Source organism: Camelus bactrianus, chromosome 4 (assembly GCF_048773025.1).
Source record: "Camelus bactrianus isolate YW-2024 breed Bactrian camel chromosome 4, ASM4877302v1, whole genome shotgun sequence".
Classification (NCBI taxonomy): Eukaryota; Metazoa; Chordata; class Mammalia; order Artiodactyla; family Camelidae; genus Camelus; species Camelus bactrianus.
Genome location: NC_133542.1, coordinates 80,262,373 through 80,278,500, shown reverse-complemented (window position 1 = coordinate 80,278,500; position 16,128 = coordinate 80,262,373). Strand labels below are relative to the sequence as shown.

At 39.4% G+C, this 16,128-nt stretch overlaps 1 protein-coding gene across 13 annotated transcripts in view; it reads left to right on the top strand.

Annotated features, from left to right (window-relative positions):
• LOC141577530 (uncharacterized) overlaps window positions 1–16,128 on the top strand; it is a 137,826-nt gene that overhangs the window by 104,582 nt on the left and 17,116 nt on the right. For all 13 annotated transcript variants that reach the window (XR_012506686.1, XM_074362856.1, XM_074362855.1 and 10 more), the window contains one exon: window positions 864–1,084. The gene's annotated coding sequence lies outside the window, so the exon portion shown is untranslated. The remainder of the gene's footprint in view (window positions 1–863; window positions 1,085–16,128) is intronic.

Below are 16,128 nucleotides of genomic sequence, written 5' to 3'. Positions count from 1 at the left end.
AATGGGGCCAAGTTCAGACACTGAGGCTAGGAGGCGAGCCTGTGTGAGAGTTGCAGGCGTGAGACACACGCCTCAGCCCTGTGACTTATAAGATCGACAGCAACAGTGTGCCTGAGGCTCCCAGGAGACACAGGGAAACAGGGTTTGTGGGAGATGCTCACTGGCTGTGAAATAAATAAGTGGCTTAGGAGATGCCCAGCCTTTCCAGCTACTAAGGCTTAGGAGAATATTTTGAGTTTCTTCCAAATTCAGAGTATTGCATCTTTTTTTTTTCAGAGTTCTATGTATAGTTGGTTACATTCTATACCTGGAAATTTCTCCAAAACTGCTTCCCACATGAGTCCCATGGCTCGGGAATGGGGTGGTTCTGCTCGTTGACGGGTGTAGGCCAAAAACAGAAAATGACAGCCTCAAAGGAGCCTGGGATTTGTCAGTTATGTTTTGTCAGTGCTGTAGAGTTCAAACTCTTTCAGAGTATCTCTCCATCTGAGGCGGCAGCGTGCTCTCTTAGCAGCATCAGGAGCTCAGGGCCACGGGATGGTGGGGGCTGACTGCACTGCTATCAAGACAGCTGTGCCAGTCACTGCAGGCGTGGTGATTTTACATAGTGCATTTCATGTTCTTTAATAGGTTTCAACAGGTATTTAATTAACTGAGTTAATTAACATTTAAGAAATATGATGCTTTGTTGAAAAGACAGTTATAGGCAGAATATAAGTTGTGAACACTTTAAAAACGGTTTCATTACTGAAATTTCTGTAGGGAAGATTTAGTTTATCTTATTTATGCCTCTCTTTTACAGTAACAAAGAAATAAGACAGAAAAAGCAGAGGATGATTTCTGTTCTTCCTCTCGGCTTGCAGGTGCCCTCACCTCCAGTGGCATCCATCCAGACACCAGCACTGACACTGGCCGTGCTCAGAACTGCCTCAGCCCTGAAGACACAACTGACAAATAGAAGGGGGCTACGCCCTACGACAGCAGGTGCTCTCACTTTGTGGGTCCTTATGTAACTGCGCGGTGTTATTCAGGATCGCCCGTTCTACACTGTGTGACGCTGCTGCCGTGTCTCCTAGTTATTTCTGTAAGTACTAGTGTAATTTTTTCAATGTGTGGTACTAGACATCTAAAAATGCTTTTTTCAGATGAAAAATAATGTGTATTTAATATAATAAGTCTGAAAAAAGGGACAAAAGTTTCTATCCTGGTCCCACTACTCAGAGATAATAATTAACACTTTAACATCTATTTTCTGTTCTTTTCATCAGTGTGTATTACGTCTGTCATAAAAACCAGCGAGCACTCTGTTCCTGTTTACTGTGTGGAGACCTCCATTTTCCTTTCGGCTTATTACACGTTTTTCTACAGTATTCTCTCTCCCCTGGCATGATTTTTAATGACCAGTATAGCATTATGTCTTGTGGAGGCATCGTCCATTTTACTTCGGACTTAAATAAACTTTTAAATTCCAAGTATATTTAACTGAAATACTGAAAAGAGAACTGTGGTGGTACCGAAAGGCCCCTACATCCCTTCCCCTTTTTTTCCTGAGAGTAAAAACTGCTGACAATGTGGTGTATATATTTCATGACCTTTATGCCTGTCATATATATACACATACATATATACATGTATATGAGAAATCTATGTATATTTGTGTGTATATATGCTTTATTGAAAAATAAGGCCATACTATATGTTTTGTGCAGCTCGGTTTATTCACTGAGGTGTATATCATAGACGTCCTCCCACTCCAGACTCACCCGGTCCTTTCAGATAGAGTAGAGGGGTCTCCTGATGTGCAGTAGATTTGGTCTCTTGTGTAAGGACACCTTTGGTGGGAGAGTACTCTGGACAAGGCCTTGGACCACGCCAAAACGCCTGCCCCTTAGTGCCCACAGCTCGCCTTGATTTACCGCATCATTGTCTTGATGGTGGATACTTAAGTTTTCCCCATTTTCCACTGTCCGAAAGGGTGTTTGATTGGCGTCCTTCTTGTACAAACATTCCTGTGATCTTGTATGAGTATTCCTTTAGTTAAGGTTTCTGGAAATTTAGTCCCTGGATGTGACAATTACATACATCACAGGCTTCTTTCAAGTGACTCTAGAAATTCCTTCTCCTGCCGGGAATGAAAAGATGTAGAATAACTTATGTAACCAATTCTCTATCGCTGGATATGATTTCACTTCAGCTTTTCTTCCCACCATTGTAAAAAGTGCTGTGTAAATGCTCTGATGAGTACATCTTTTTGAACTGATTTTTTTTCTAAACGAAACGATTCCTAAAATGGAGTTCAGTCTGTGTGTACACACATTTTTCAGAGTTTACATATCCATTGACACATCGTCCTCCAAAAAGATCGCTCAGTTTGTTCTCTCAAAGATGTACACTACCTAGAATATTTTTTAAAAACATTTGCCAATATGATGAGCAAAATTGCTTTTTCATTGTCTTAGTTTGCACTTGATGACCAGTGAGGTATTGAGCATTTTTCACTCATTAGCCATCTGACTTTTAAAAGGTGAATGATCCCTTTTGTCCTTTGCACACATTTAAGTGAGGGAGCTTCTTGTTGCTTTGTGACAGCTCTTTGTATGTTATGAACATTAACCCCTTGTCTTCATTAACATGTATCACAGAGCTTTTTCTTGTCATTTCTTGCCTTTCATTTTGTTCAGTAGGTTTATTTTTGTTGTGACCGAAAATAATCTTAAGACAGTAAATGTCTTCTTTTTGGGTTTTATCCTTGATAGTATTCTTAGAAATACTTTCTTATAATGGTATATATCTCCTCTGTAGGATTTTTTAATCTCTATGATGGAGATGATAATACTACTTGTTGTAGTGAGGAGAAGTTGAATTACTATGAGCAAAGGTTTGTATTTGCTGTTATTAGTACTTTCTAATATTTACATCACTATCTGTAATTTTTCTTGTGGTCATTATGACTGGAATAGAATTTGTTTTTTCCAGGTGATTCTCTGATTGCCCCAAGACAATTATTGAATTCATACTTTGCTCTTTGATTTGAAATCCCACCTGTACAAAATATTTATGTACACTAGAGTCTCTTTTTGAGCTCATGGTTTATTTCTATCAGTCTTACTTTCTTACTCCAGTGCTATATCTTACATATTTTAAAAACTTATTTAATATATGACAGTGCGATTTTTTTATTCTTTTTTCCATCCCCAATTTTCTTGTCTAGTATTATGACTTTATTATTCCTGAAGAGTTCCAAAATATTTTGCTCAATTTAAAAAAAAACAGATAAGAGCTGTCATGGGATTTTTAAGTAAGTTTTGAATTATCTTTAGGAGAACGTTCATCTTTACAAAACTGCTTTCCTCCATACAATATGTTGATGTCTCTGCATTCACACTTCTTACTTTACCCCTCAGTACAGTCCTGTGTTTCTCCATGTACAACATGGGCATTGTTTTTGAGTTTATTCCAGATTATTGTTGATGTTTTTGTTAATTTTGTAAGTGAGAATTTTTGCTATTATATTTTTTAACTGTTAAAACTGACACCTAGGAAGGCAGATTCAATTTGTAAATACTCACTTTGTAACTTGTCATTTAAAATTGTAAGTATTAAGTACTTGTTACAGAATACTTTCTTTTCTGTTTTTAAAAATTTGTTTCCAAGATTCTCAAAATGGTCATAGCTAAGTAGTATAGGTGGGGAGACAGATGGAGAGAGGTAGTGTGGCTCATGTACAAACTGTGAGCACTTTCATGGCTGCCTTTATGCTGGAAAAGCTACTGAAGAGCCCAGGTAAGACCAGGGGTGGCTTTGTACGCACTTGAAAGCCAGCTTTCCTGTCTGTATGGAGAAGCCTAGTGAGTGAGGCAGGTATATGATCAAGGTCGAATGGAGGTTACTGGCTGCACAGAGCACTGTGTCTGTGAGAACAGGAGACCATCGCCATGGGAAATGCTTGGTGCCAGGAACAATGCAGGGAGCTGGGAAGCCTGTCTGTTAAGGATTTTCCAGCCCTGGGAGTGGGAAGATCAGACTCTCCATTCAGATCTGAGTTTGAATTCATCCTCTTTAGTTTACTGGTCCTCTGGCTTTTCTCAAGTTATACATCCTCTTTGAACTCCTGTTTTCTTGTCTCTCAAAACAGGAGAATTACGGCCTGCTGCTAGAGTGTTTGATCAGGGTAAATAATTTGTGTCTATAAGATGCCATGTACAGTCACAATGTCAGTGAGAAATAGGCTGTCGCCTCTTCTTCTGCAACTCAGTGCTTGACGAGACATGGGGGAAAGTCAGTCCCTAATTTGTGTGTGATGCATGTAGGAACAAAATTAAAGTCTTGCCTTTACGTAGTAGTATTCTTACTCCTTTGCTTCATTTACTTCTTTCCTCCTTTCCTTTCCCCTTTCCCCTCCTCCATCAAAAGATCCTGGGACTCTCTCTGAACACTAGATTCAAGTTACTTTAAAGGTTGGCTCATCCACATGAAATGACAGTAACATAAAAAAAATCTGTACACATCCCAGAATGCATTGTATTTGATTTACACACACACACACGTGCACACAAACACACACACAATCAGGCTACCTCCCACTTGCAGAGGGAGAAGGAACACTTTTTCTGAGTTTTCATTCACTGAGCGTGAGAAAAAAGTCTCTTACGCAGACTTTCACCAGCCTTCGTGCATGGTGTTTTTAATTGGATTTCTGCTTTTTGGCCATAGATATAGTATCCTAATAGAAGAGAGAAAGTGAAGACATAGACATTCTGCTGAGATATTGGTGTCATCATATTTGAGTTGGAAATGGCTTAAGACAGCATAGAGTCATAACTTTTTATGGGTGAGAATCCATGATGGTGTAACTTGGACAAGAACCTGGGTCTTCTGCCATCTTGTCCATGTGGGTGAAGAGGCAACTGGGTGGGGGATGACAGGGATCTTTCTTGCTTGAATTCCATGGTCTTGCTAGTTTTCATTGCTCAGCTGCCTTTAGTTTATGTCCATGAGGCCTCTCATGGGAAGGTCACTCTGTCCTGATAGATTGTTTCTTATCAGCAAATAGCTCTGGACCCACTCATATTTCCCAGAGTTTTCTGCTGACCTGCTGACACTTTATATAAATGAGACCTAAGAAACTACTGAATATAAAATCCTTATTGTTATCGTTTGCCCTCGAGTTCCATAGGAATGGGGTGCTGTCTCAGGCTGTCTAAAGCTAGATCTGAACAAAGATAGGGTGATAGGCTGTGCTGCTGGACCTCCACAGTCGAAGGGGATTTCCACCTTAGTTTTTAGAATCAGGCAGATGAATTCAAATATTGCTTTTACCAGTAATTTTCTTTGTGACTTGGGGGAGAAACTGTACTTTTTTGTGTCCAATTTTCTTTGTAAATAAGTTCAGTATTTATTTTAAGGTTTCTGTTTTAGAATTGAATGAGCTAATTCCCTCATTTATACCTAAAATAGTGATCGCGTGGTTCTATGCTGGTGCCTTGGAGGTTGATTACTCTGGGACTCGGCAGTGAGAATGGGGGTGGTGGACCCCTGGATAATAGAGCTTATATTCCAGAATATGCTTGTAAAAGACTGGATGTGCAGTGGATTTTTAGTAAATATCCACTCCTTTCCTACTCTGCTTTGATTGTGTATATATCTTTATACTAATATATGAACAATTTTTATTGCAATTTAAATATCTTTGTAGTATTTACAATATGTAGCTATAAAAAATAGGTGAAATAAAATGATTTGACTTTTATTTTCTTTTCAATAAGCAAAACAAAATAAAATAGAAAAGAACAAAGTTTTGAAGGAGTAGAAATAATTTTATTTCCATGGAATCAGTTCCGTATAATAGGTTTTTTGGTCGTGTTGTTAAACAGCATATAAAATTGATTGGTTGTGACATACTGGAAATGAGGAAACAGTGGAGACATACTACCTCTAATGCAGTCATTTATTTACCAAGTCCAAACTCGTTCTGCTTGCTGCATGACAGGCCAATAAATCGGGAGATGAGCTTTTGGAGTAAGGAATAGTGACTTTATTTGAAAAGCTGGCAGACTCAGAAGATGGCATACTGATATCCAGGAGAACTCTCTTCCCCAAGTCAGAATTCAGTCTCCTTTTATACTAAAAAGTGGTGGGGGTGTGGTTGGTTGTTGCAAACTTCTTGCTGTACGAATTGATTTCCTTGGAATCCTTTGTTCTTGCAGCTGTCCATGTGGGTCAAATCATTGCACCCCTGTAAAACCTCAAAAAAACAAAGTTTATTCTTTATTTTTTTTGCAACTTGCCATCTCTACATAAGTGTAGAAGAGCTAACATCCTTAAAGATCAGAGCCCGCAGAATAGGCCCTCCTGGATATTTCAGGCTAAAGGCAACTTTCTTTTACAAAAGGTGCAGAGATAACAAGTCTTAGCCTAGAAAACAGGGTACAGGTTTAAAGACAAACGAACACATCTAACATGGAGTCAAATTTGTTCTTTTCTATTACAATTTCTTTTTCCATCTCATAGATAATTTTAGTAAGAAACATGAACAATTTTTTTACTTTTGCTTCTTAATAACGGATAAGTGGCCCAACTACAGTTTTGTGAACAGGGATGCTGTGCGGGCATAGGGGTCACAGCAAATTCTTGTTGGGGGTGGTCGACCCTGCAACATGTCTGATGCCCTGTGAGTGTTGGTGAGAGTCCCCCTAACCAGGGGCTCTCTTCAGGAACCACCATGTGGGCATTGACCTCTGGAGACTTCTTTTTCAGCTTTAGGAAATTTTTTTAGATGCTGTGATGAAAAAATCACTCCAGCTGGGGATAATCAGGGAATAAAGGAAGGGGAAAAGGGCTTGGAGTAGTGTAGAAGAGAAGGACAGAAGATCAGGGAGCCTGGGGGCTTGGGGGCGGGGCCTCGGGGGAGAGAGTAGCAGAGGTGGGGAGGGGCCCGGCTCCAGAACCAGCTCCTGCACCCAAGCTTCACATCTTTTAATTGGGCCCAAGACTCTTTCCTGTCTGGATGTCACCCTGGGGAGAACGTTGAGAATCGAAGGTAAGGGGTGGGCAGCACTCACCTAGGGGGTCACTGAGGACTTTGGTCAAGTCCACAGTGCCTTTTCTAGTCATGTGTCTTCACCTGTTCTTTATCTCAGGATTTGAGAAGCAGGAGCAAGGAATTCAGGGAGAGATCCAGGAAGACATCTGACTTTGTTAAGAGACGACAGTCACAGCGACACGGGGAGCGAGGACACTTGTAGCAAAGTAAAATGACTTCACAACTATTGCATCAGAGCTGCAGGTGTGAGAGAGCCTAAGCCTGTCTCAGAGTGCAGGGGACAAGAGGAAAGGAATGGTAAAATTAACACTGACAATTGAAATTTTGTTAAATAGCCTGCTAATATTAATTGTATCAAATGAATGTATGCAGGTGTATTTCTATGATCATTTATAGGTACACACAACCCCACCAGCCCCTCTTTCTCCCATCGGGGATGGGCTTTCTCAAGCACAGTGCCCCTCCTGGTTGATTGGGCCACGCTGCGGGTCCTCGCCTGGGGCCAGGCTGCTGCAGGACACTGAGTCCCCGAGGCACGGCCTGGGAGACATGACAGGAACATCTCTGCTCATAACTGAGAGCCTCCGTTTCCCCCTGCAGTGTAAGAATGCCGGTGACTCAGTTAGAAGCAGGCATCCAACCCGTCCTTCCGTGTCATCACCATCTAGAATCGGTGCCTGAATCTTCTGAATTTCTCCAGAATGTGGTTTAAAATCACCTTCGACAATTGAGTGTGTGTCCTCTTACAAGTGGAGGAATTGCTGCCGTTTCCCTGGAACTTACTCACCACTAGTCCATCTGATTTTTCTGTGCTAGGATTCAGTATGGCATGCTAAAAATTCTGCAGTCAGATCTTGAAACACTGATGAAGAGGATTATTTATTTTATTTCTTTATATGATAGTGTTTTACTTTAAAAATTCAGAGTTTTTGGTTCTTCCAAAAAATTTTTGGGGGGTTGGAGAAACAACTTTGCTCTTACCATCTCTGTGACCTGTTGCTTTGTGCCTCTCACCTGTCTTCTGTCACTTGTGAGGTGGTTCCATTTGTGACCCTGTCAGGGTTGTTCATGTTATAAAATATATAGTCTGTTAAAGTACAGTCCCTTTTACTCCGAAGACATTCCACAAATACTCCTTAAATCTGGGTGTGGTTTTAAGAAGACAGAATCATTAGAACATGTACTTGCAGGTTGCTAGTGCAAAATCCCCAAATCAATAGTCTAGCTCAACATCTAAAATCTTTCTAATCTACCTTGGGTTTGTATGGATAAGTGAAGCAGTTTGCTAAGAACTCAAGACCAGGGTTAGAATACGGGCTGGTGTAGCTCAGCAGGTCCTCCCAAGCTGATGCTCTGCCAGAGGGAGGGGCCGAGGGGAGAGGGCGTGTCCTGCCCTCCCTGAGCTGACAATTTGATGGCAAAGATCTTTACCAGGTGAAGAACTGGGAGTTTCTTCTAAGAAGAGTGGGTTTGAAAAGAGTCCTAAAACCGCGGGAGTGACACAATCCCTTTTGTCTCAAGTACGTGAGAGCGGCTGTGGGGACACTTGGGAGACTCGTGAGTCCAGGTGTGCAGTGTTGGTGGCTTCCACTTGAGCGGTGGGACGGTCAGTGGGTAAAAGCGAAAAGATTGAAGGCATGTTTAGATGGTAAAAATGAAAGGATGAATGCTGTCTGTGAAGGTAGGATGGAGGAAGGCCCAGGTTTCTGGGTGGATTAATGAGGTAAGTGATGGTCCTGCTGTGCTCTGAGGAGGGAAAGCTGCAGAGGGAGCTCTGGGGGAAAACTGATGAGTTCAGCTGTAGGTGAAGTGAAAGGCTGTTAGATGTGTGGACTGGGAGATCTGGTGAGAGCAGGTACTGAGTAGGAGGAGGGGAGAGAGCCCTTCAAATCATTTTGTCTTGTGAACATACAAATAAGTATGAGTAATGACACACAACACCTCTATATTCTGGATTAAAACCCAGTAACATTTTTCTATATTGACTGCAGAGGTTCTTAAATATTTTTTAATAGAAATAAAAAAAATAGAAACAAAATAGTGAAGTTAATGAACATCTTAGAGTTGATGTGTGTCCTTGTATTTATTTTGATACCTCATCTGTTTATAACCATAATCTACAAAAAGTTAGCTTGTTTAGCATAAGAGTTAAACAGAGGGACGTGAAACACACTGTTGGGGGTTGAGGCTGATCACCTTGGGCAAACTATGTCGCCTGTCTGTCCCTTAGTTGCTTCTTCTGTGACTGCCTCCAGGCCCCTCATCACAGCTGATTTCCTAGACTAGATGTTGGGAGGGAGGCTGCTGAAGGGGCTAAGAATTGGTAACTGCTTGGGATAATGAAGAGAGAGACAAAAACAGATTAAAGCCGAGAAACTGAGTACAAATACCCTCAAAAAAGAACAAAAAAATCACACAGTGTTTTGAGCCACTTAGCGTAAAGGAAACAAAATCACGTGGACCCAATTTTCTTGAGCATATGAGTATAGTGGGTGGAAGGGTGTCATCAGAAAAGTGTTGAGAAAAGGCCTTTTGGTTTCCCTTGACATTTGCAGTAACGATGGGAGCAGAAGCGAAAACCCCCTGTTCACTGTGGAAGGTGCTCTTTTTTGCAAAACTGATCAAAGGTTGGAGACAAGTCATCAGTGGTGCTGGCAAATGAAGAGACTTCTGGATTGGGTGGGGCACTTGCTGTGACTTCCAGGTGGCCTGCTGGCTGGGGGCTGTGAGGTGGGCAGTAGGTTTGCAGGGTGACCAGGGCATAATTCCTGGCTCTGAGGCTGCTGGTCTGACTAGCAGACCTGAGCACCCGCAGAACTAATGGGGCAGCTCGGGATGTGGCCTGGGACACCTGCCATTCTGAGGGCAAGAAGAGGGCTCCCCTGAGAGGGTGTCTCTGCGGAGAGTGGAAAAGTCCTCCTGCAGGGGAAGAAGTGCCTCTGAGCAGGGGGAAGGATGCACAGGCAAGACCAGCCTGAGCATGGAGGTTTTGGGAAGCCGGAAGTCATAAAGTGGCCCAAGCAGCCTTGTTCCTGCGAGATTGGAAGGAAAAGATGCTGAAAAGGCAGGCTAGGGTCAGACCGTGTTGTGGGTTATGAGTGACAGTAAAGGACTGGTCAGGCAGGCACGAGAGAACCCTGTGGGCGTCCCAGCTGGGGCATCAAGTCAGAGGGAGGAGCAGAGGTATGGACTTTGCCACTTATTAGCTGTGTGACTTTGAGTAATATCACCCCACCCCTCTCTGTATATATCTTCATCTGTAAATTGACACAGCTCGTGTCATCAGAAGGCTTCGTTTAGCTCTGATCCTTTTGTCCTGTCCTGTCAGTGCTGCCCTGCAAGGTTCTGCAGCAGGTGCTCTTACCCTGAGAAGGGAGGGCGTAGAGGGACATTGTAGTGCCCGAGGGCAGGAAGGGGTTGCTTTAAAAGCAGACATGTAGCCGCCTGCAGCTGCAGGCCTGCAGGCAGTTTGGTTGATGGTCCTGGAGAGGACTTTGGAGGCCATAGCATCATCTTAAAACTTGTTTTCCCTTGGGGACCGGATTTGCCTTTGCAGATTAATGTTGAAGATTTGGGCTTCTGGCAAAGCTGTTTTCAGAGATGAGTATATACATAACATATAGTATAAAATAAAATGCTTTTATTTAATCTGTGGGACTTTGTAGCTGTTTGGAGCAGTTCTGTTGGCCTGGTCATCACGGAGGACACTAGGGGTCAGCAGAGCGTGCGGGAGGGCAGGCCGACCGCTGTGCTTCTGCGGGGGGTTCTCCCCAGCATGGAGCTCTGTTAAGTTGAATCTTCTCTGAGTTTGGTTGCCAAGCGTGCAGACAGCAAATTAATGAGTTCTGGTGGGATTGTATAATGACAGGAAGAAAGAGGAAACCGTAGTTTTTCGGGACTAGAACATGCTTTTGGTTCCTGACTCAGTGTGTTCCATTACAGAATTGATGAGTTGTGTCTATTCTGGGACTTCATTGAAATAATCGTTCAGCCTAAAATTTAAGAGTTATGTTTTATTTGGCGGGAGGGCTCGAGCCTGGATGACAGCCTCTCAGATCTCTGAGGGACTGCTCCCAAGAGGTAGGGGAGGAGCTTGGATAAATAGGAGCTTTACAACAAAGACCAGGTACTTGGAACAATAAAAGATTGCTTGTTATCTAAAGAAAGCCAGATATCTCAAGTTCAAGTATTTAATGCTTTTCTATGTATGGGATGAAGCAAACATATGGGTTATTGAATTCATTCCTTTGGCAAGCACCTAGCTATCTAGGGACAGTATCCTGTCCTTTCTTATTCTGAGTCTGCTCAGAGGGCACCACTGTGAGTGGCTGAAAGGCTGAGTTTCAGGCATATCCTCGCTGGGGTGTGGCAGCAGCTGCTGAGGGCTTGGTCTCTGCATTCTTTGTTTACTGACATGGTTGCAGTATTTTCACTCACATTGTATTATTTTCATTCACAGTGCTCCCCCTTGGTCCTAAATTCGACCTATATTTTGAGAGACATTTCATGACCAATTTTGCCCCACGGTGCTAGGATGGCTCATTCCTATTTCAGGTGAAGAATTTTCTGAGCTGCCATTCAAGGTGTTAGGTTTTTTTATCAGGGCCTGTTGATACTAAAAGTTTTCTGGATCGCCTGTCTTACTAGTCTATTATGATCCAGGAAATGTTTGCCCTTCGTTGCTCATTCCCATACCTAGAATCACACTATTACATTTATTTTATGCAGGGTTAAAAATTTTATCTATTTCTTCAGGATGTTTAGCCATCATCAATCTTGTAGGCCTAGTTACACGTTGGGAAATGTAACAGACAACAATTTAATAAAATAGAGATCATATAACTAATATAGCTAGTAACGTTTTAAAGTCACGAGTAAAAATTTAATAGTAGAGAAGTTGTATATTTGGGTTAAAATTTTGCTTGTATTTCTGATTGAGTTTGAGTGATCTTATGAGAAAGTTCATATTTATGGTCAGGCTCCGAGCAGGTATTAATTGGCCAGGTGAGTTCTCCCACGTTGTAAGATCAACAGTGGCCTAAACAGAACTATAAATTATTTTTAGAATAACGTTTCTGAGGGCTATCTAGTTAGAGCCTTGGAGTAGGGAATCCCACCAAGGTAACACAGAAGTACTAGACATAGGTAATTTACCATAAACTTAACAATTGGAGTAGTTCATAATCAAAGGTAGGAGAAATTGTCAAAGTAATTGGTATAAAACCTGGTCCGTTGTCTTGGGACAGCTGTCGAGCTCAGATGTCGTCTTCTTCTCATCCTGGCCTGGTAGCTTTTTCACCATTTTGGCATTGTTTTCAGGTGAGCAAGTGCTCTATAGGCCAGACACTGAAGTGGCTGTTTCTGATAGGAAATGAATCCGAAATTCCGTTTCCTTCAGCTTTTGTGTGTATGGTCTAGTTAAGAGTACTTGATAAAAGGTCTTTCCATTCAGGTTGGAGACAGTTCTTTAAGTCATGCATGTTCCAGTATGTATAATCCCCTGGCTTAGGTCATGGAGCATTGGAAATTTACACCAGGATAGATTACTGAGCTTCGGAAACAAACCTAGAGTATCCTTTTCATAATTAAATTAAACTGTACAGCAATATGACATAAAAGCAAGGAATGATCTGGGAAGTGTCTTAGTAAATATAGACCTCAATTAACAAAACTAGAACTTAATATCCAGTAAAATATAATATTTTTTCTCTCTAAAATTACCCTCATTTTTCTCAAATAAAGCCAAATCAAGATTAATTTCTTTACAAGTCACGTCTGATTATTTGATCATATAGGCTTTTTTAAATTGGCTGTGTTGGAACTTTTAATAAGGAGTCTCAGGGTAGAATGTTAATAAGATTTGCTAAGGCCTGGAAAGCCACGTCAATGGCTTGTCATTGATTTCTGCCTTACAGATTTAGGTAAATTCTTTTCTCTTTAAAATTCTTAAAATACCTTTAGATTCTTATATCTGTTAGGAGATGATCTTCCTCATTTGTCTGATTGAGCCATTGGGGACCTAAGAGATTTTAGTCTCTTGAAGGATCAGATAGGGAGAAAAGATAACTGTATCAAGTCTGCTTACATAGGTATAATTTATCAAATTTCTGTGATTTATAACTAGCTTAAAAGGAAGAGTTTATGTCTGGGAAACAGGTTAAAAGCCAGTAGTAGTTCAAACAACATCAAAAATTCTAACCATATTCATCAGTTTACTTAGTCCCACATAACTAATTCTTTTAATCAGAGTTTTCATTAGATATTTAAAATTTCTTACCCAGTTTAGTTCAGTGCTATAGTTTGAAATTTATTAGAAATCAGTAAATCTCCTTGAAGAGAAAGCATTTTCAAAATCATTAGATGAAAACAATTAAAAGTCTATAAAAGACAAAGATTTAAAAGCATGCTTAAACACAGTTATAGTATAATCGACAAAGAAACCTGGTCACTATACCCAGAATTATCACTGGTAACATTTCAGATATACCAGAATTTTAGGGAGACCATATAATTTCTAGAATATCTATATTAATAAAATTTTCTCATACAATATAACCTTAGAAGATTTATTATTCATTTGACAATATCATGTTATTTAACATGCCAATTGAAACTTACTGTTTTAAAATCTCTCTTTGGGATGTTTCAGGGGCCCTCTGTAGCTTCCCAAACTTAACTGGAGATTAAAAGAACTTTAATTAGAAATTGATATCTGGGGATCTTTTTAAAGATTTCAGAACACTTGGTCAGATAAACATATAGGTCACTGTAAAGCAGTACGTATTCATTAACAAGAAAATACGTCAAAGGTAAAGGCAGAACAGATCAGTTAAGTGGTATAAGAAGGTTTACAATCTGTTGCTGAATGTGGATTAACATTTCAAAAAAACATGTTTCCTCTTAACAGCGAGAAAACCAAATCTAGTCTTGTACCAATTTACTTCTAAGATTCATTTACTTTGCCCAAGTTGATTCTAAATTTAGCCAATTCCGACAACGTACGAAACTCTTTCCTTAGGGTACCTCTTCCACAAGCCTTCCACAGCTTTCTATTCTCATATTAGTGTGTCCCTTATTTTCTCTTCCATTCAGAAATAACCAGCTTCAGGACAAAGTCACTATTTTTCATTAACAAAATATAATTCCATTCTTATATCTTCCTTTACACATTTATCTTACTTTTCTAGGATACTGAGATCATTCCCTTAAAAATAGAGTCTATTTCAGGGTGGCACCAACCATTTATTAATATATCTAAACACCTTTAGTTTCTCTGTAAGAGTAAGTTAAATGTTAAGTAATTCATATTTCAATCTTATTTTATCTGAAAATGGCATAGCTATTAAATAAAATCTTATCATTTAACTTAATTTAGCACAACTCTAGAATTTAAAGATACCAAACATTTAGAGATTATGTTAAGCATACATTTTAAAAATATATTTTAAAAATTTACCCAAAGCTCTCATCTCATTTGCATTTAATTTACTTAAAATTTTACCACACCACATTACTGTTATTTTTTTCTTGACAAATCTTCACCAGATATAACAGAATCTTATTTGACTTTCATTAAACCTAGGTACAGTAAAGGTATTATACTTAATATTGATGACTTTAAAGATGTCTATATTAATTAGAACATACTTAAACTAAACAATATCAAATATTATCTTAATATTGAATTTTTCCAGTTCACGTGATGCTGAAAGTCAATTTGTTCAGTTTTTATTTTTAAAATACTTAATTTGTAAGCTCTTATTTTTTACGTCAATTAAGCAGAGCTCTTTGACTTTGATTTTTTTTTTTAGCTGTATAAATATCTCACATCTGTAATGTGTACGCAGGTTTATAAACAGACAAAAGATAGAGATCTCATAGCTTCACTTTAAAAGTTACTCATAAGATAGGTATAATAATAGTTCTAGTAGGCTGAATTTGCTTGCTCAAATCACTAAGGCTTACTATTTATGAAACGGATATTTAAGTTTTCTTGACAAAGTCTGAAGGACCCGTCAGAGTTCTGAGTTCTAAAATGCCAAAAATTTCTTGGCCCTAAGTTTTATCTCATTGAGCTAATTAGGCTCAGTCCTAGGTCACTGTTTCTGTATTTACATTTCTGGTCTGCAAGACAAAGACACACGCTTCCATTTCCCCAGAGAACTGCTCTGTCACCCAGACCCAATTGTATCTCCTTAATTGGCATTTTTTTATCAATCAGGAGAGCTGTAAACAAAGAATTCAATGTTTTAAAACTTTAAGGTTTACTTTATCATGTCTTCCAAAGCTTGCATAAGGTATTTAGTGATGTCTCTTTTCTTTGAGTTATAAGTTAAACCCAGGGTAAACCTCTTATTATATGTTTTTTTTAGCCACTGTATATTAGTTTTTAGTTCTACGTTATATTGGATGGCTCATGTAACTGTATTGGTTTCCTTTACTTTGTTCAGTTAATATTTTCTGAGGGACAGATATGTGCCCAGCCTTATAATACCAAGAAGGGGAAGCGTTTTTCCATTGAAACAGATCTATCCCACAACATAATTAAGCAAAAGGTTTATATAAAGACCATTTAAATATACCAATTTTATAAACATTTATCTCAAATTTTTTAAATCTTATACCTTTAATTTTTATATTTATTAGGTTTAATCAATAATTTTTATTTCTAGAAGGATTGCCAGAAACTTTTTTGTTGTTGTTGTTCATTGTATCTAATTTTATAGAAAAGTCTCTAGGATGCCCAAGTTTCAGCCAAAGTGCTTAGGTCCTACTCAATTTTTAATTTGATTAATTGGTCTGTTGTCCCAATCATTAATCTAGTATATCAGTCTATATATACATATATTTTAAACTGTGGCAAATAAAATGGACTTGTTTGAACTTTAATGTTGGGGGACAGTAGGTGATCTCTTTGGCCCTTTTTTTTTAACTTTACTAGTGTAGTATCAAAATCTTGTACCTAAATCCAAAAATGTCCATTTTATTTATCTCATTCAAAATAACCATATAAAAATATTTATCCATTTGTGATAAGCCCTTATCTTTTTTTTCCGACATTTTTACAATCCTTTTTCCAGTTATTT